Source organism: Humulus lupulus, chromosome 2 (genome assembly GCF_963169125.1).
Source record: "Humulus lupulus chromosome 2, drHumLupu1.1, whole genome shotgun sequence".
Lineage (NCBI taxonomy): Eukaryota > Viridiplantae > Streptophyta > Magnoliopsida > Rosales > Cannabaceae > Humulus > Humulus lupulus.
The window spans coordinates 157820201-157841842 of NC_084794.1; positions in this window are offsets into that span (position 1 = coordinate 157820201).

A 21642-nucleotide genomic window follows, 5' to 3' on the forward strand; every position below is an offset into this window, starting at 1 on the left:
CCAGAGCTTGGGAACCCTAGAAATCGCCTAGGTCATTTGAAATGCAGTCTATACTTGGATTTGTAACCCCCGGGAGTCGCCAATGCCTGGATTTCTATCCATAAAATTTTCCTATGCATCTGTCAAAAAGCCTGGAAATCGCCCAGGCTAAGGAAGCCCTAGGGGTGCTCGGCCCATGATGAAATTTACAATCCTGGAAATCGTACAAGGCAAGGGAAACCCTATAGGTGGTCAGCCTATTATAGGAATTGTAGGCCTAGAAATCACCCATGCCATGGAAACCTAGAGGTGGTCAGCCTATGAGGGATTTGTAACCCTGGAAATCACCCAGGCTAGGGAAAATCTATGGGTGGTTGGCCTACATACCTCTAAACTCTAAAGTATCATGCAAAAATGAAACAAAGATCAAGTCATTGATTAAAAAAAAATTTCTTTGATTTAAACAAGTCAGTTGTTTAAAATCAAAATAGGGCAAAGCAAGGAAATTCAGATAGATTCATCAAAGATGTAAAGATTAGAAAAGAATACTTACCAGGAGAAGATGCACAGAGTTGATGAAGACTTAGAGAATTTCACAACTCAGACTTTCCCTGAGATAGGCGCATGGGTATGGGATGTGATGAGTGAGTCTCTACTTATAGCCTCTCAAGCTAACCATATTTTTAGGAATTCAAATTCCTTGAAAAATATATGGCATAGTTAAGAATTAAAATTCCATGAAAAATATCTTATAAGTTTAGGAATTCAGATTCCTTGTAAAATATTTTGTATTTTTAGGAATTAATATCCTTGAAAATTATATTATATTTTTAGGACATCAAAACTCCTTGAAAAATGTATTATATTTTTAGGACTTCAAAATCCCATGAAAAATATACTAGATTTTTAAGAAATTAATTTTCCTAGAAAAATATAATTATTTTTAGGAATTATAATTATCCTTGAAAAATATGTCCTGAGAAAATTATCGATAGTTGATAAAAGTACTACGTAATGTCTTGAGGGACTTTATTGTTAGAGTACTACTACGATATGTTTCTCAGACCAGATCAAGTTTACGTAATGTTGAACATGGCATGATAAACTTAGGGCACAAATGTTATCCCTCAAAATTCAAGAGATGACATGGTGAATGAGAATGCGGCGTGTGGCATCACAAGTCATGGAAAAATGACAAAGTATTGAAAAAATATCGATGAACAAAATGGATAGGTCTAGGACCTATAAGGAAGTCGACCAAGCCTAAACCTCCTAGGGGTGGTTGGCCTGGCCCTAGCCCCTATGGGTGGCCGGCCTGACCACAACCCCTAGGGGTGATCGGCCTAACAATCTTGAGAACTGCATGGGGTGGTCAGCCCACCCTATTCTTCATAGGGTGGTCGACCTAAACTCCCAAATACACTTCACTAGATAAAGTTCATGCTCATTCAAGCTTAAATCAACAGGCCTAGCACCCAGAAGGTCATCAGAACTAGCACCCAGAAGGTCATCAGGCCTAGCACCCAGAAGATCGGCAGGCCTAGCACCCAGAGGGTCAACAGGTCTAGAACCCAGAAAGTCATCAAGCCTAGAACCAAGAAGATCAGCAGACCTACCATCCAGAAGGTCATTAGGCCTAGCACCCAGAAGATCAGCAGGTCTAGCACCCAGAGGGTCAACAGGCCTAGCACAAGAAGGTCATCAGGTCTAGCACCCAGAAGATCATCAAGCCAAACACCTAAGTCTCGTAGACCAACCAAGAGTTAGCATTTTCCTGAAGGTTTCAATCGTGCATCGTCAACCACAATCCATAGAAACAACGAGAAGACCCACAATCTCATAGTCATGGGGAAGTGGACACGTATCTCCACTCACAATGATCGTGTACCAAACCACGATCCTTAGTCTTGCTGATCATGTAACAGCCCTTGGGTACTATAAATAAAGGACCCAAAGCTTCATTTAATGGGGTTGGTCTTTGATTGATTTTGAGATGGATATTTTCTGGGGAGAAAATCTAGGAAAATTGGTGATGAGTTAACTCTTCATTTCATCTATGTAATTGTCTATCAAGTGATTCAATACTAAAGACTAAGTGGATTAGGTTAATAATGTTCATCAGAACAGGGCTGAACCGCTATAGATTTATGTGTGTTTGTTTAAGATAATTGTACTCTGTCATATGTTATATTTATTTTGTTCAAAAGGTGTCATATACTGTACATATGACCGTTGGCCAATTTCACAGGTCAACTGTAACGACCCAAAATTTACTATTAAGGCTTAAGGGCCTTGATTAGTGTGCTGGGAGGGCATAACTGGATTATGTGTGATTTAAATGATTAAATGCATGATGATGTGGTAAGCATGCTTATATGATTATTTGGATATATGTGATGTATGATTCTGTGTACTAGTATGCATGTAGGCCCTGATTAGGTTATAAGGGCATATTTGTAATTTTGGCCCGTTGAGGACATAAATGTAAATATTTGCGATAAATTGTTGAGACCACATTATTATGTGGATATATATTTGTAACTTGTGACTTGAGGCAATCATATTGAGTGGTTTAGTGGAAAAGTCATGGCGGGGATTTATACCCGACTCGTGGGAGTCTGGGGGTATTTCTGGGAATTTGGGAAATATATTGGAGATTATTTGATATTGAGGAATATAATTGGTGATTAGTTAGGTGTCAAGATGTAAGTGGTAAATATTAGAGACACTCGAGGAATTAGCGGGAATTGGGAGCAAATGACCAAAATGCCCTTGGAAGGATTAAGTGCTTAGATTTAATGGGAGTGTATTATGGTCATTTGGTTTATAAGGGATAAGAGTTATTTCTGCCTTTATGACTTAGTGGAATGTTTAGAGTATAGTAGAAGCAAAAAGAAAGGAAGGAAATAGACAAAAGGAAAAGAAGGAGGAAAGAAAGAAAAACAATACACCTAAAAGCTTACCCTTTCCTCTCTCTCGATTTACCATTTTCTCACCCTTTCTTCTTAAATTTGATGCTGAAAATTCAGAGGAACTTTAGGCTTCACACTTGGGACCTTGGTCAAGTTTGAGGATTCAGCAGGAATTAGCCACCCAATTGAGGTAAGTTTCAAGGTTTTCTTTAGTTTCTAGTTTTGATGTTGAAATGGTTTTCTAAGCTGAATTTCAATGGGAATTCTAGGGAGTTAAGCCTGAGGATTTGAGGAGTTGAAATCTGAGGAGGTGTTGAAGATAACCTAGGTCAAAATTCTCCTTTGAAGGAATGAATTTCTAGCTTTAAAGATTTGAAGTTTCTGTTGTTTCTGTTGAGTTTTTGAGCTTCATGCTCAATCATGGTGGTTTCTTTATTTTGGAGTGCATATGCTTAAGTTTCATATGGTTGGGTTATATGGGGTGAGTTATAGATGATGGTAGGCTTGTTTTGGTGTTTGGTTGAGGTTTGGAAGGATTTTAGAGGGTTTTGGCTCGAGGAAATTCGAAGGGGAAAATCAGGGTGTTGTCTGGCTGTGACTAGCACTGTAGCGCTAGCCTTAGGGCGCTACAACGCTAGGCTTGGGTGTCTGGGTGCCTGTTGGCTCTGTTTTTAGAACTATAGCACCCTCTTTATGGCGTTGTAGCACTAACCTGCTTCCAGAAAGGGGTTTTTGAGTTATTTCCTAGGGTTTTTGCCTGGTGGCTCGGGGTTTGATTCCACCACCCTGTTTGGTGGAATTAGGGATTTCCGAGGGCTCGGTATTGGTCCAAAGGCTAGGTTTTGGAATTGAAGTTTGGTGATAATTCTGATCTATGGCTGTGACTAGGTGTACGCTAGGGCTTGGAAGAATCGTGCTTGAGGGTCAATTTCATTGATTAAAGCTAACGGAATCAAAGGTAAGAAAACTGCACCCGGTTATGTGATTGTCTTGGGACTAAGAGCTCCCTATATATGCATGATGTCATAGATGGTATTATGCCATGGGACATGTGATAAACGACCTAAGAGTACGGGGATCAATATTTGCGCACAGGGCGCGGCTTGGCCACTGGTAGTTGAGGACAGCTTGATATTCACTGAGCTCGATTTAAGCGGGCCGGAGTCAGTGGGATAAATAAGGGGTGCGTCCTAAGGGCGTCGACAATAGTTATTATATGTGAATTGGTTATTATATGTGAATTCTTTATTAATGTGACTTGACGAACTGGGTATGCTGAATACCTGAATATGTGAATGTTTTCGATTGTTGAGTATATGATTATACTATATGAGTTATTTGATTGTTTGATTGATGATTATGCTCTGTTATTGTGTGTTTCTTGCTGGGCCTTGGCTCACGGGTGCTATGTGGGGCAGGTAAAGGCAAGGACAAAGTGGACCAGTGTAGAGTCCAAGAACTTTACTGTGGATTTTGTTTCAAACCGGGATTTATTTGGACTCTCATAGTAACACTTGTAGATTTTCTAAGTTTAACCTATAGTTTAAGAAAATTAATTTTAACCTAAGGTTTGATTAATATGACTGATATTGATGGTGATATTTATTATATTATAAGGTTTAGATAGACCCAATAAGAAAGTAACACTTGTCATGTGTACGTTTAATGATGAGTAAGTATATTTGAGGAATAAATTTATTAAGAGTAATATTTGAATATCCTAGGGTCTGTCAGCAGCTTTGAAAACGTTAGAGGACTTAGTCAAGGTTGTTTACTCAATTCAAATTATGCTCAAAATGGGCAATTTCGTGTTTAAATATTTAGCGTATGCCGATATATCGCAGCTATATGGGGCGATATATCGCAGTACGGGGATACGAAAAACACGTAACTTCACACGATCACCTCGACGAGCCTCGGGTATACTGGCCCAGGCGATATATTGGCTCCTTTGATATATTTTTGAATGTTTTTGAAAACATTCTCATTTTAATCTTTAACCTCTTGATAAGTCCAGCATCTTTCTGACCGAGTCTTCAACCTCTGCTGAACGATAATTCAAATATTTTTCACTTAAAAAGTAATTATTTTATTCAAGTTAAATGAAGAACTTTTCATTCTTGAACTCTATAAATAGGACCTAGTACCCAGCCATTTATTCATTCATCACGCTAAGTTCAGAGGCTGCAAGCTGCTAGGTTATTTTTGAGTGCTTAAACACTTGAGTTGGGGATTATAAGCTTAATCATTATAAGCTTACCAAACACTTGGGATGTAAGGTTTATAGCACATTTCGGTTCAAGGTTTAGATCGGTCATATAAGCATTCAAGGTATTCAAAACTCTAGTTCATTTTGGTATTGTTTTCCTTAAGTTCTTATAGTTTTCTACTCAGCACCCTAACTTTATTCTTTATTCTTGGATAGGAAATCTAAGATCTTGAACATAAGGTTTTTGGTAAGTATGTTCTTGATGGCATAGTTCGTCCATTCTTTTCATTCTTTCTTCAGTATACTCACCCTTTCATTTATGGTTTTTAGGAGTGTTCCAAAGTCCCAAACCTGTTCTAATATCCCGGTACTTTTGGTAAGGAAAATAGGATAGGATATTATGTGTTATGCCATATGTTATCTTATGATTTATGTGTTATGTTAACTTATGATTTGTATTTTATGTATGTTTGTAGACTTGGGCATATGACCTGTACAACTAACAAGCCCCAATACATTTATGGGCATATGACTTGCTTAGCTAGCAAGCCCCACAAATCTAATGGGCATATGACTTGTCTAGTTTGTAGGACCCCAAGTAATAATGGACATTATAGTATATGTGGCATATGTTATGATATGTTTTAGTATATGTTGATATGAATTTTATGTATATGATTTATGTGTTAGATTTTCCTTGCTGTACATTAGGCTCACTCCTTTTTGTATATATGTGTAGGAAAATAGCTTTGGTGGTGCGAAAGGTTCTTGGAAGCTTGGGGATGTGTATTGAGGCGGAATGGAATCGAAGGACCGAGAATTCGATTCAAGGATGAAGTCTCTTTAATTATGGTTTTCTATGTATTTTTCCGCAATTGGTTGTAATAAGTTTTAATTAAGTTTTCATTATGTCAAAGTTATGTTTTGTTTCTAACAATGGGATCCCAATGTCATACTTATGAATTTTATATAGTTGTAAGCCTTTACCTTACAGTTCTAAAATAAAGATGTGTTATTTCAAATGTATGTTTTCGTAAGTTTTGTATAGAAGTTAGTAATGGTTCAAGGTCTAGAGTATTTTGGTCATTACAGTTGGTATCAAAGCAATGGTTCATTCGCATGAAGTTCTCCTCGATACACACACTCAAAGCTCCGAATCTGACCGCCAAGTAAGTATTTAAGTTATAGTTATTTTGCTTATATGTATAGCTAACGATTTTTAACATTTATGTTTTCAGTTAAGTATGAACGGAGCATTAATGTATGAGGATATCCGAGCCATTAAGGCTTTAAAGAGAATAAGAGAACCAAGAAACACCATAGGAACACTAGAGAGAAGCACTCGAAGACTGCTTTTGTTCCACAGAGAAATAGGTCACCTTCAAGAATCTAAGCAAATCATGATGAGAGAAACGGAACAATATGTTTTAGTAATTAGACTATTTAGAGATTTTCATCCCGTAATTGCAACCTTAGAGGAGATATGGGAAACAGTGGATGATGAAGATGAACTGCCAGCAGCAATGCGATATTACTTTCTCTTAGTTAGGTTCACTGCAAAATCAGAATTTCAGTTTACAAATGAGCAAAAACATAGGATTTTTACGAACCTTCCTACAGGACATTTTGAGGCACATGATAATGAAGATTATGAAGAGCCAGATGATGATATGCTAGATGAAGGATCGGATGTAGAAGATCCTGATTCTTAGCACAGTTAGTTTCCATTGTTTATTTTATTTATTGATTGTTTTTGTAACGCCCTACTTCCTTAGAGCCGTTACTAAGTGAGTTTTTAAGACAAAACAGTGTGCAATGAACTCACTAACCGAGGTTTTTGAAACAAAAGTGTGACTAATTAAAAGTTAAGGCTGTAATCTTTGAAAATGCATCGTTTCATCAAAACTTCTATTATTAAACAGTTGGGATCCCAAAATAAGGTTTGAAAACTAATTACATCTTGAAATAAGGTTACAGTTTGAGAAATTATAAAATTATAGATTATTACAGCCATTTTAGAATAAACCCCCAACCAAAGCAGTCGGGCAGGCCAAACATGTACACGTCGCTTCACGCTCTCCGTACTCATGGTTGGTTGACTCAGTCATTGCCCTTACCTGCAACACAGAGCACCCGTGAGCCGAAGCCCAGCAAGAAAACTCATGCAGGACATAACATATGCAATGTATACAGTTTATCATAACAGATAATCCACAATAAACAAGTCAATCATTAGACTAAGCAAACACGGCCAAGCCGCCCCAGAGCCTTACCGAAGCCTGGGGTATCGGTTCTCACCGCGAGGATAACTCATGTATCCCTTGGGTCCCACCCTGAATATAGCATCCCATGTGCTAGGTGTTACTTTCGGCCCACGGCCGCCCCGGCTTACGCCGTACTCGGCCCACGGCCGCCCCGGCCTACGCCGTACTCGGCCCACGGCCGCTCATTTCATCATAATCACACATATAGTACATTCGAAATAATCATTCACACACATCATGATTCATTTAAGTTTAAACATTTGCACATAATACAATCTGGGGCCATGCCCTAACCTCGGGTGTTATAGTTTTCTTACCTGCATTCCGAGCCTCCTGATGCACTAAAGCCGCGAGCACGGTCCTCTAGCACGAGCCTCTCAAAGAACCTAGTCACAACACACAAGAAACATCCCTCATTACTAATCAACCCAAAACCACTTTCCGGGACCAATCCCGCACTCTCGGGACCCCTAAAACCTTAGAACAACACCCCGGAGGCATCCCCCGAACCCCCGGAGCAAAGGCCTAAAATTGCCTAAAAATGATGCCCTGAAATTAGCCTTGTGCCCTAGCTTTTCCCTCTCTTTTCTCTTCTCTTCAAACACTATCAAGACCAAAATGGTTAAGCCCCAAACCGTGTACCCCATAAAACCAGCTGCCATTTATCTAATTCCCAACCAAATGACCATTTTGCCCCTCCTTGCCTATCCTTTCCCACCTAAACCTCAAGGGTACTTAAGTCTTTTCATTTCTATTTCATTTCTACCATTTTCTTTCTAAAACTTGTTACTCTCAGCAGTAACTAATGGTTACCCAGGTTACTAAATCTCCAATAACCATTACCCACTAAATCTCAACTTAACCATAAAATTCCCGAGGTACCCCCTAGGCTCCTCCCGAGCCGGGTATAGAAATCCCGTTGTGACTCTTGAGTTAACGAGCTCTCTAGAACCGTCTCGGCACGTGCATCACAATAATACAACCACACCCACGTGGTACAATTCACAGAATACAGTTATCACATATCAATACAGTTATGCCCAACATGGCCAAAATTACAATTATGCCCTTCTAACACGATTCGGGCCTACATGCATACTAGTAAACATAGCCATGCATCTCAGTTAAACAAATAGCCAAATAACATGCTTTAAATCATAATCATGCATTTAATTCATAAAATCACACATAAATCCCAACCTGCCCTCCTGGCACACTAATCAAGGCCCTTAAGCCTTATTAGCGAATTTGGGTCGTTACAGTTTTATGGTTGTAATAAGTGAAAAACTCTTTTCCAAATTAATATCATGTTATTTTGTTATCATGTATGAGTTTGATTTTTATTTCGCAATCATAATAAATAATAAATAAAACAAATAATGACTAAGTTCGGTGAGGGTGGATACAAATCAATGAACCAAGTTTCTATATTGAGAGTTAGGGGGCCATAGTAGTGGGAACGATTTTACTGATCCCAGCCCTCCCTCAATATGGTTAACTTTGGAACAAAGATGAGTTTCGAGCCTGAGAATTAAGTCATATAGGATGATTAGAAACAAACTTAGAAAAATAAAGATGGCTTGTTTTTCTAAGTATAGAAACCCACTCTAAATAATAAAGAAGACTTATAAAATTTTCATAAGAAGTCATAATCAATAGGTTTGAGACATGTTTGTTTTAGAATAAGTTTTGCCTTAGAGCCTATTAGGTAAAGTTCTAACATGTTTCTTTCAACTGTTAGAACTCTGCTATGATGTCGCTCCGAAGATCTGCACGCATCAACGGAAACGCCTCCAATGCTGTTCCAGCAAACAATGAAGCCCCTCCAGTTCGCAGAAATGGAGTGCGTGCTACTGCTAGCCACAACGCGCCGGCACCGCCAGCTGACAACACTGCGGAGATCACCAGACTGAGACAACAAGTCGAGGAACTTTTGCAGCAGCAACGACAACAGGCTTAGCCCCAGACTCAGCCTCTTCCTCAGCCTCAGCCGCAGCCGCAGCCACAACAAATGGCCTCAGCACCCCAACAAGTTGGTCCATATGGGGGATGGCCAGTGGCGAACTACATGCCGTATCTAGTACAGCACATGGAGCCAGTGTATGAGAGGTTCTGCAAGCAGCACGCTCCAAACTTCGAAGGGACTACAAACCCCTTTGAGGCAGAAGAGTGGCTAAGGAATGTGGAGCCAATTCTGACGCACATGAATCTCAATAATGCGGACCGTATATCCTAAGTCTCATCATTACTCAAGAAGGACGCCAGGATATTGTGGGACTTGGTCCAGCAATCGCATGATGTTGCCACCATGACATGGACTCAATTTGAGGAGCTGTTCCACAAGAAGTATTACAATTCGGCTGTACTCGCTTCAAGAGTTGAGGAGTTCGCCAACTAGAAGCAAGGTAGTTTATCAGTGGCAGAGTATGCTCGTCAGTTCTACCGCTTAGCTAAGTTCGCATCTGAGATGGTTCAAACCGATTTTTTGAGGGTGAACAAGTTCGTTAGAGGACTTTGACTGAAGATCGAGATAGGGGTTAAGCTAGCGAACCTGGGGAATACTACGTATGTCGATGTTCTTGAGATGGTAAAGAAGAAGCCAGTAAGCCTGAACCTAGATAGAAGAGTCAACCTCAGACCAGTCGGAACAACAACTATAATAGCAACAATTAGTCTGGCAACAGCAGTAACGGTCAGAAGAGAAGGCATCCTAATAACAAGCAATCTGACAGCGATAAAAGGGCACAGACAAATAATGGGGGAAATAGTCCGGGTTATGTGGAATACCCGCCATGTGCTAAGTGTCAGAAGAAACATCTGGGAGAATGTCGCGCAAACACCAAGGAATGTTTTAACTGTGGTCAGGAAGGACATCGGAAAAGAGATTGTCCTCAGCGTAAGCTCGAAGGAAAGAAAGATGACAAGATGGTTCCTGCTAGGGTTTTTACCTTAACCGAAGGAGAGGCTGATGCTAGCAATAAGGTGGTCACAGGTCAGGTTTCTATCCTTAATAACATATGCTCTGTATTATTTGATTCAGGAGCCACTCGTTCGTATATCTCGTTAGGAATGATAGAAAAACTAGACATACCTTGTGAAAGATTTAGAACTAGGTTTGTAACCGAGTTGCCTTCGGGCAAAGTAGTTCTATCATCACGGATAGTACGAGGCGTATCGATCAAGATTGAGGACGTAGAACTAGAAGGAGACCTGATAGAACTGGTGATCAAGGACTTCGACGTAATACTAGGCATGGACTGGCTAGCACGGCATGGCATAGCCATCAACTGCAAACGAAAGAAGGTGATGTTCGAGACTCCTGACGGCCAGGAACTATGCTTCATGGGACAAGCTTCAGGATTACACACCCCATTAGTATCATCTCTCGAAGCTCAAAGAATGATGGACAAAGGATGTCAAGCATTCTTAGCCAGCATAACAAATGTGGAAAAGGAGACACCACTTAAGGTTGGAGACGTCTGTATTGTACGAGAATTCCCAAAGGTATTTCCCGATGACTTACCAGGATTGCCGCCAACTCGGGAAATTGACTTCACAATAGAATTAGTACCGGGCACCGAGCCTATCTCTAAGGCACCATACCAGATGGCACCTACAGAACTCAAGGAGTTAAAGACGCAGCTACAAGAACTCCTAGACTTGGGTTTTATTAGGCCGAGCCATTCACCATGGGGAGCTCCGGTGCTATTCGTGAAGAAGAAGGACGAAAGTATGCGGATGTGTATAGACTATCGCGAGTTGAACAATGTAACGATTAAGAATAAGTACCCGCTACCCCAGATCGATGACTTGTTGGATCAACTCCGAGGTGCGACTGTATTTTCAAAGATTGATTTACGGTCTAGGTATCATCAGCTTGAGGTAAAGGGAGAAGATATTCCTAAGACAGCCTTTAGAACTCGTTATGGACATTACGAGTTCTTGGTTATGTCCTTTGGCCTTACTAACGCACCAGCCACTTTTATGGACTTAATGAATAGGGTCTTCAAGGACTACTTAGATAAATTCATCGTTGTGTTCATCAACGACATCTTAGTATACTCTAAGGATGAAGTAGAGCACGAGGAACATTTGAGGTTAATTTTGTCACGACTGAAGGAGCATCAACTCTACGCCAAGTTAAAGAAATGCGAATTTTGGCTTTTGCAAGTGGTGTTCCTCAGGCACATTATATCAAAAGATGGAGTTGCAATAGACCCATCAAAGGTAGAGGCCGTGAAGGATTGGCCCAGACCAAAGAACGCATCTGAAGTAAGAAGCTTTCTAGGATTAGCAGGTTATTATAGGAGGTTCGCAGAGGGCTTTTCAAAGATAGACACTCCGCTCACCAACCTGACTCGGAAACAACAAAGATTCAACTGGAATGATAAGTGTGAAGAAAGCTTCAAGTTGCTTAAGGATAAGCTTTGCTCAGCACCAGTACTCTATGTACCGACACCTAACAATAAGTTTGTAGTATACTGCGATGCATCGAAGCAAGGATTGGGTTGCGTGCTGATGCAAAATGATAAGGTGATAGCCTACACCTCACGATAGTTGAAGGAGTACGAGCAGCGCTATCCAACTCACAATATGGAGTTGGCAGCGGTGGTCTTTGCGTTAAAAATCTGGCGCCATTATCTTTACGAAGAACGGTGCGAGATTTATACGGACCACAAGAGTTTAAAATACTTCTTTACTCAGAAGGAGCTCAACATGAGGCAGCACAGGTTGTTAAAATTAGTGAAGGATTACGACTACAAAATCCTATACCACCCGGGGAAGGCAAATGTAGTTATCGATGCACTAAGTAGGAAAAGTTATGGAAATTTAGCAGCTTTAGCTGGAATAGAAAAGCCGCTATAGCAAGAGCTGATCAATACCAGAATAGAAGTAGTTGTCGGCAAGCTGGCTAACTTGTCTATCCAGTCGAATCTGCTAGAAGACATACGGATTGGTCAGGGACATGACAACACACTAGCAGCACATATGGATGCAGTCAGAGAAGGCAAGGCTACAAATTTCTCAATATCTAGTCAAGGTTTATTGAGATATAAGGATCTGTTATGCGTGCCAAATGATCAGAAGATTAAGAGGATGATTCTGGAAGAAGCGCACAGTACCCTATACTTAGTTCATCCAGGGTCTACTAAGATGACTCATGACATCAAGGTAATCTATTGGTGGCCAGGGATGAAGAAGGACATAGCAGAGTTTGTGTCTAAGTGTCTGGAATGCCAGCAAGTGAAAGCAGAGCTTCAGCGGTCTGCAGGCTTATTGCAACCGCTTAGCGTACCAGAATGGAAGTGGGATGATATAGCTATGGAATTCGTGACAGGTTTGCCAAGGGCGAATAAGCATCATGATTCTTCTTGGATAGTAATAGATAGACTAACCAAGTCGGCTCATTTCCTGCCTGTTAAGACTTCCTACACGGCAGACCAATATGCAGACATCTACGTCCAAGAGATAGTACGGTTGCATGGAATCCCCAAGACAATAGTGTCGGATATAGGATCAGTGTTTACATCGAGATTTTGGGGAAGTTTACAGCAAGCTATGGGTACTAAGTTAAGTCTTAGTACATCTTTTCATCATCAAATAGACGGGCAGTCCAAGCATACGATTCAGATTTTAGAAGATATGCTATGCGCATGTGTACTAGATTTTGGAGGATCATGGAATAAGTACTTGCCGCTAATAGAGTTCTCCTACAACAATAGCTACCAGTCAACAATTGGGATGGCACCTTATGAATTGCTTTATGGAAGAAGGTGTCGATCACCATTACACTGGGACGAGGTAGGAGAAAGGCAGCTTCTAGGTCCCGAAGCTGTTAGACAAGCTCAAGAAGTAGTAGCGCTTATTAGACAACGTATACTTGCTGCTAAAAGCCGTCAGAAAAGCTATGCGGATGCCAAGCGATGCGATGTGGAATTCAAAGTTGGAGATCAAGTCTTCTTGAATATATCTCCTATGAAAGGTTTAAAGCGGTTTGGGAAGAAAGGCAAGCTTAGTCCCCGATTTATAGGTCCTTTTGAGATATTGGACAAAGTGGGAGCAGTTGCGTATAGACTAGCCCTACCGCCAGCACTAGTAGATAGTCACAACATGTTCCACATCTCGATGCTACGCAAGTATGTGTCAGACCCATCTCACGTCCTCAAGTACGATACGATAGCACTCAAAAAAGACATGAGTTACGAGGAACGACCGGTTAGCATCCTGGATAGGGGTGAAGTAGTTACGGTCCAAGAGAATTCCTATAGTCAAATTCCTATGGAGTAATAGTTCTAAACGAGAGGCAACGTGGGAGTTGGAGGATGACATGCAAGGCCGGTATCCGAAGTTATTTGGTAAGTAAATTTCGAGGACGAAATTCTTTTTAGTAGGGGAGAATTGTAGAGTCCAAGAACTTTACTTAGCTAGTTAGATAATAGTAATAATAGTAATTGTAGTAGATATTTTATGACTGTGGATTTTGGTTCAGAGCGGGATTTTTTTGGACACTCATAGTAACACTTGTAGATTTTCTAAGTTTAACCTATAGTTTAAGAATATTAATTTTAACCTAAGGTTTGATTAATATGACTGATATTGATGGTGAATTTATTATATTATAAGGTTTAGATAGACCCAATAAGAAAGTAACACTTGTCATGTGTATGTTTAATGATGATTAAGTATTTTTGAGGAATAAGTTTATTAAGAGTAATATTTGAATATCCTAGGGTCTGTCAGCAGCTTTGAAAACGTTAGAGGACTTAGTCAAGGTTGTTTACTCAATTCAAATTAAGCTGAAAATGTGCAATTTCGTGTTTAAATATTCAGCGTATGCCGATATATCGCAACTATATGGGGCGATATATCGCAGTACAGGGATACGAAAAACACGTAACTTCGCACGATCACCTCGACGAGCCTCGGGCATACTGGCCCAGGCGATATATCGGCTCCTTAGATATATTTTTTAATTTTTTTGAAAACATTCTCATTTTAATCTTTAACCTCTTGATAAGTCCAGCATCTTTCTGACCGAGTCTTCAGCCTCTGCTGAACGATGATTCAAATATTTTTCACTTAAAAAGCCATTATTTTATTCAAGTTAAATGAAGATCTTTTCATTCTTGAACTCTATAAATAGGACCTAGTACCCCATCCATTTATTCATTCATCACGCTATGTTCAGAGGCTGCAAGCTGCTAGGTTATTTTTGAGTGCTTAAACACTTGTGTTGGGGATTATAAGCTTAATCATTATAAGCTTACCAAACACTTGGGAAGTAAGGTTTATAGCACATTTGGGTTCAAGGTTTAGATCGGTCATAGAAGGTATTCCAAACTCTAGTTCATTTAGGTATTGTTTTCCTTAAGTTCTTATAGTTTTCTACTCAGCACCCTAACTTTATTCTTTATTCTTGGATAGGAAATCTAAGATCTTGAACATAAGGTTTTTGGTAAGTATGTTCTTGATGGTATAGTTCGTCCATTCTTTTCATTCTTTCTTCAGTATACTCTCCCTTTCATTTATGGTTTTTAGGAGTGTTCCAAAGTCCCAAACCTGATCTCATATCCCGGTACTTTTGGTAAGGAAGATAGGATAGGATATTATGTGTTATGCCATATGTTATCTTTAGATTTTTGTGTTATGTTAACTTATGATTTGTATGTTATCTATGTTTGTAGACTTGGGCATATGAGTTGTACAACTAACAAGCCCCAATAAATTTATGGGCACATGACTTTCTTAGCTAGCAAGCCCCACAAATCTAATGGGCAATTGACTTATTTAGTTTATAGGACCCCAAGTAATAATGGCCATTATAGTATATGTGACATATGTTATGATATGTTTTAGTATATGTTGATATGAATTTTATGTATATGATTTATGTGTTAGAATTTCCTTGCTGAGCAATAGGCTTACTCCTTTATGTTTATATGTGCAGGAAAATAGCTTTGGTGGCGCGAAAGGTTCTTGGAAGCTTGGGGATGTGTATAGAGGTAGAATGGAATCGAAGGACCGAGAGTTCGATTCAAGGATGAAGTCTCTTTAATTGTGGTTTTCTATGTATTTTTCCGCAATTGGTTGTAATAAGTTTTAATTAATTTTTCATTATGTCAAAGTTATGTTTTATTTCTAACAATGGGATCCCAATGTCATACTTATGAATTTTAAATAGTTTTAAGCCTTTACCTTACAGTTTTGAAATAAAGATGTGTTATTTCAAATGTATGTTTTCGTAAGTTTTGTATAGAAGTTAGTAATGGTTCAAGGTCTAGAGTAGTTGGGTCATTACAACCAGTCCTAAGTTGGAGAGCTTTGGGGCTGAATGTACATAGTCACCTGATCAGCCGCCACAGCCGAGGAATGGTACAGGAAGAGAAGAGCCTAAAATGTATATTTTGCCATTAAAGTGGCCATGGTTATTTATAGCTTTTGGAATTTTTTAAACTGTCTTTTGGGATCCCATGTAAAAATGTTTGATTATAAGAAATGAAACTTTTGTGACCGAAATCTTTTAACCCTAGTCCAACTATAGTTTCAGTAACATGTTTCTAACTAAATGACTTGATTAGCAAGTCTTGCACCTTTATAAACACACAGTGTAATGGTCTTGGCTATCCAGGGCATTACAACTTGGTATCAGAGCGTCCGAGGTTTAAGGCTTTCTGAAGACTGGATGGACATGTACATTCGCTGCGAAAGACAAGCTCGACTCAGGGTTTGGTAATTGTGTATACATGATTTTATGTTTAAATGATTAGAAAGGAATATGAATGCTGATATCTGTATGATTAATAGGAAGCATGGGATACTGATAGGGCCTGGCCCTTGACTATTGTGTGATGATATTGAGGCATGCTTATTAGCATTGTTATGCATGTGAATGAATATATGGATGAGTACTTGGATACTTTTATAGCTTGATTGTTTGAGAATGTTTGCGTTCGAATGATGGCTCATGGAAGGATTATTACCCTGTCATCATAGTCTGACCGCCAAGTCGTTGATTGCAGATTAACTTGGATAGATATGCGTCCAAGGAAATCTACGTGACTAGCCAGCCCCAGGTCTGAGACTAGAGATGATGACCAGGGCCAGACTCCTCCGCCAGTCCCTGAGAACTGGCAGCAACTTATGGCAGACATGCAAGCACAGCTACAGAGCCAGGATGAGCCGATCCGAATTCTCCGACAGTAGGCTCCATCAGGGAGTGTTGCCCCTATTGTACGACCTATAGTGGTACCAGTTGTACAGCCAGTAGAGGTTGGGAATAGATGGGAGTCATTGTATGAGCGGTTCAGGAAGCAGCAACCCCCATTTTTTGAGGGAGGACCTGATCCACTGAAGGTCAAACAGTGGATGACTATGATTTCTACTATCCTAGATTTCATGAGGGTAGAAAGACATGACAGAGTGGCCTGTGCCACCTATATGCTGAGAAATGTTGCCTACATTTGGTGGGAAGTGGCATCACAGACTAGGGATGTTACCACTCTTAGTTGGGAAGGATTTAAGGATTTATTCAGCCAGAAGTATTGCAATGTTATCATCAGGGCAGCGAAGGTGAATGAATTTGTGGGGTTGGTTCAGGGCAATATGACAATCACAGAATATGCTCTGACGTTTGATAGACTTGCGAAGTTTGCACCAGATCTTGTGCCTACTGATGCAGCTAGGGAAGAAAAATTTATCAGAGGGCTTAATGCCATGATAGCCTGAGATGTGAGGATTACAACAGTTCCTGGAGGAACAACTTATGCCTAGGCTGTGGAGAAGGCTGTTACCGCTGAGGAAGCGGAGAATAAGATCTGGAGGGAGAGTGCGGTAAGGCGGGAGGGTCGCAGGGCGGTGCCTCCATACTCCGGGTCTGGTAGGGGCGGAGGCCCCAGTGAACTGAAGAGGAAGACCCCTGATGCTTTGACCAATCCTGGTCCTGATAGGAGAGGTCGGGGTACTCAGGGTGGCCGTCAGGGAGGCGGTGATTCATGGAGAAGCTATCGCGAGTGCACGAGGTGTAGTAGATGCCACCCGGGTGAATGTCAGGTTAAGGCCTGTTATGTGTGTGAGGTGGTAGGACACCTCAAGAAAGGCTGCCCGACTGTGAAGAAAGGAGATGTAGGGAAGGTGGACAGCTTGACTCGAGCGACTGTTCACCCTGACGCAGGCGGAGGCCGAGGCTAGTCCCTCGGTAGTGACAGGTCAGCTTTCTAGTGCTGGCTCTCCTTTTACTGTATTGATTGACTATGGTGCTACACATTCGCTTGTTTCTTGTAAGGTAATTGATAGACTATGTAGACCTAGTGAGTATTATACTTCGGGGGACACTATTGCCTACAAGAGAATTGTTAGTTTCTAGGAGGTGGATTAGAGCACTGCCAGTGATGGTTGATGGTAGGGAGTTGTCAGTACACTTGATTGAGTTGGGTATGGAGGACTTTGATATGATTTTTGGCATGGATTGGCTGGTTAGATACAGAGCTACTATTGACTGCAGGAAGAAGATGGTGACCTTTGAGCCGAAGGATGAGGATCCCTTTGTCTTTGTGGGAGCGGTGCATGGACCCCGCGTACCCATGATTTCAGCACTGAGAGCCAAAGATTTATTACAGGGAGGATGTATAGGTTTTCTGGTAACGTGGTGGATACCACTAGAGTTTCTCCAACAGGGCTAGAGAAGACTAGATAAGTTTGTGAGTTCTTGGATGTGTTCCCTGAGGACTTACCAGGGTTGCCGTCACGCAGGGAGATTCAATTTATTATTGAGTTGGCACCAGGGACAAAGCCAGTGTCGAGGGCACCATATAGAATGGCACCGACAGAACTGAAGGAATTGAAGATACAATTACAGGAGCTTCTGGATTTAGGGTTCATCAGGCCTAGTTACTCACCATGGGGTGCTCCAATTTTGTTTGTGAAGAAGAAGGACATGACTCTAAGGATGTGTATAGACTACAGGGAAATTAACAAGTTAACTATCAAGAATAAGTATCCCCTACCAAGGATTGACGACTTGTTCAAATAGCTGTAGGGTAAGACGGTGTTCTCAAAGATAGATCTTCGATCTGGTTATCACTAGCAAAGGATCAAGGATGAGGGCATACCGAAGATGGCCTTTCGGATGAGGTATGGGCATTATGAGTTTCTGGTAATGTCGTTTGGTTTGACCAATGCCCCAGCACCCTTCATGGATCTAATGAATAGGGTGTTCAAGGACTTTCTGGATCAGTTCGTTATTTTCTTCATCGACGACATCTTAGTGTACTCCAGTTCAGAGGCAGAGCACGAGCAACATCTACGACAGGTTTTATAGAGGCTGAGGGAGCATCAGTTGTATGCCAAGTTTAAGAAATGTGATTTTTGGCTACCAGAAGTGACATTCCTTGAACATTTTGTTGGTGCAGATGGGATTAAGGTGGAGGCAGTTAGTGATTGGCCGAGGCCAAGGAACACCTCGGAGGTTCGAAGTTTTCTTGTTTTAGTGGGTTACTACAGACGGTTTTTGGAATGCTTCTCGAAGTTAGCGGCACCGATGACAGAATTGACACGAAAGAATTTGAAGTTCATCTGGTCAGCCAAGTGTGAGAACAGTTTCCAAGAATTGAAGCGACGACTTATTACCACACCTGTGTTGAGTCTTCCTTCAGGGGAAGGGAAGTTTGTTGTCTACTGCAATGCATCAAGGTTGGGTTTAGGCTGGGTGTTGATGCAGAATGAGAAAGTCATTGCTTATGCGTCAAGGCAACTGAAGGAGTATGAGTAGCAGTATCCTACCCATGATTTGGAGTTAGCAGCGGTGGTATTCGCACTGATGGTTTGGCAGCATTATCTATATGGGGAGAAGTGCGAGATATACACCGATCACAAGAGTTTGAAGTACTTCTTCACACAGAAGGACCTGAAAATGAGGCAGAGACGTTGGCTGGAGTTGGTAAAGGACTATGATTGTGATATGCTTTACCATTCGGGGAAAGCCAATGTAGTTGCAGATGCGTTGAGCCGAAGGGGCCCTGGTTAGTTGTATAGTTCCACCCAGATCTCGGTATAGTTAGCTGATGAGATGGCCAGAGCAAGGATAGAATTGGTGGTGGGCCGGTTGGCCAATGTTACTCTGCAGTCAACCCTGCTAGAACGGATTAAGGAAGGTCAATTGGTAGACGCTCAGTTACAGGAGGTTAGAGAGAATGTCTTAGCGGGAGTAGCTAAGGACTATTCTATTTCTGAGGTTGGCTTGTTACGGTAATAGAGACAAATTTAAGTTCCAGCTAATGAGAGGATCAGATGAGAGATATTGGATGAGTCGCATACTACGCCATACTCACTTCATCCGGGTACCACAAAGTTGTGGCCCGGGATGAAGAAGGATGTAGTGGAGTACGTAGCCAGATGTTTAACCTGTCAGTAGGTGAAAGCTGAGCATCAGCGACCGGTAGGGTTGCTTCAGCCTTTGGGTATTCCCGAGTGGAAATGGGAGGATATTATGATGGATTTTGTGGGAGGTTTACCCAGGACAGTAGGGCTTCATGACTCAGTGTGGGTGATAATGGACAAATACACTAAGTCAGCTCATTTTCTTCTCGTGAACACAACATATACTGTGGATCAGTATGCAGAATTATATGTGAGGGAGATTGTACGTCTCCATGGGGTTCCAAAGTCTATAGTGTCAGACCAGGATCCTATCTTTACCTCCAAGTTTTAGGGTAGTTTGTAGAAGGCTATGGGGACTCAGTTGAATTTCAGCACGACCTTTCATCCTCAGATTGATGGACCGTATGAGAGGATGATTCAGGTGTTGGAGGATATGCTCAGGGCGTGTGTGATCGATTTTGAGGGATCTTTGAGTAAGTATCTCCTGCTGATTGAGTTTTCATATAACAATAGTTATCAATCAACGAATGGAGTGGCTCCCTATGAGATGTTATATGGGAGGAAATGTAGATTACCCATTCATTAGGATGAGATGGGTAAGAGGAAGTATTTGGGGCCAGACATGGTTCAGAAGACAAATGAAGCTATTATGAAGATCCGAGCTAGGATGCTCGCCTCACAGAGCAGACAGAAAAGCTACGCTGATCCCAAGCGTAGGGGTGTGGAGTTCCAGGTTGGGGACCACGTGTTTCTTCGAATTTCACCACTACGAGGGGTAAGGAGATTTGGGAAGAAGGGCAAGCTAAGCCCTAGATTCATTAGACCTGTTGAGATCCTGGAAAGGATCAGTCAGGTGGGTTATAGGTTAGCATTGCCACCATCGCTGTAAAGAGTTCATGACGTATTCCATGTTTCTATGCTCCGAAAGTACATCTCAGATACAACACATGTACTAAAGTATGAAGATTTGGAATTACAGACATATTTATTCTATGACGAGCGGCCAATTCAGATTTTGGATCGGAAGGATAAAGTATTACGGAATAAGACAGTTCCTCTGGTTAAAGTGTTATGGAGGAATAGTAGGGTCGAGGAGGCGACCTGGGAGCTTGAGTCAACGATGCGGGACCAGTATCCCAAGTTGTTCAGGTAAATTTCGAGGACAAAATTCTCATTAGGAGGGGATAGTTGTAACGACCCAAAATTTACTATTAAGGCTTAAGGGCCTTGATTAGTGTGCCAGGAGGGCATAACTGAATTATGTGTGATTTAAATGATTAAATGCATGATGATGTGGTAAGCATGCTTATATGATTATTTGGATATATGTGATGTATGATTCTGTGTACTAGTATGCATGTAGGCCCTGATTAGGTTATAAGGGCATATTCGTAATTTTGGCCCGTTTGAGGGCATAAATGTAAATATTTGTGATAAATTGTTGAGACCACATTATTATGTGGATATATATTTGTAGCTTGTGACTCGAGGCGATCCTATTGAGTGGTTTAGCGGAAAATTCATGGTGGGGATTTATACCCGGCTCGTGGGAGTCCGGGGGTATTTCTAGGAATTTGGGAAATATATTGGAGATTATTTGATATTGAGGAATATAATTGGTGATTAGTTAGGTGTCAAGATGTAGACGGTAAATATTAGAGACACTCGAGGAATTAGCGGGAATTGGGAGCAAATGACCAAAATGCCCTTGGAAGGAGGCTTAGATTTAATGGGAGGGTATTATGGTCATTTGGTTTATAAGGGATAAGATTTATTTCTGCCTTTATGACTTAGTGGAATGTTTAGAGTTTAGTAGAAGCTGAAAGAAAGGAAGAAAGAGACAAAAGGAAAAGAAGGAGGAAAGAAAGAAAAATAGAACACCTAAAAGCTTACCCTTTCCTCT